The following is a 393-nucleotide window of genomic DNA, read 5'->3' as shown; positions in this document are numbered from 1 at the left end:
ATCGTGCGTGCGCGCATAGTGAAAACAAAACAAAAGAAAAAAACATACACATTCAAATATAATGTCCCTCTCACGTTGCATCGACTCAAACGACCAACAAATCACCATACACAAAATCAGCCATAGAAATCCAAACACAGGTCTAGCGAAATGATCACAAACCACAAACAGACCAAACAACCACAGCCTTGTCACTTACCCGCACGCCCATCCGAACACCCACTTAAACACACGCTCTTCATGTCCTTCGCTTCGCCCTCTTCACGCCCACGCCCACGGTGATTTCATGCTTTGTCTCATGCATGTAATAATTATCATACTTTAAAAAAAAATTGTCACTTTTACGAACTGTCACAGCTTATTTTTATCTCTGCTGTTGTGTTTATCATTATC

Source organism: Penaeus monodon, chromosome 33, assembly GCF_015228065.2.
Source record: "Penaeus monodon isolate SGIC_2016 chromosome 33, NSTDA_Pmon_1, whole genome shotgun sequence".
In the NCBI taxonomy this organism is placed as follows: Eukaryota; Metazoa; Arthropoda; class Malacostraca; order Decapoda; family Penaeidae; genus Penaeus; species Penaeus monodon.
Note: the sequence above shows the minus strand (reverse complement) of the source record.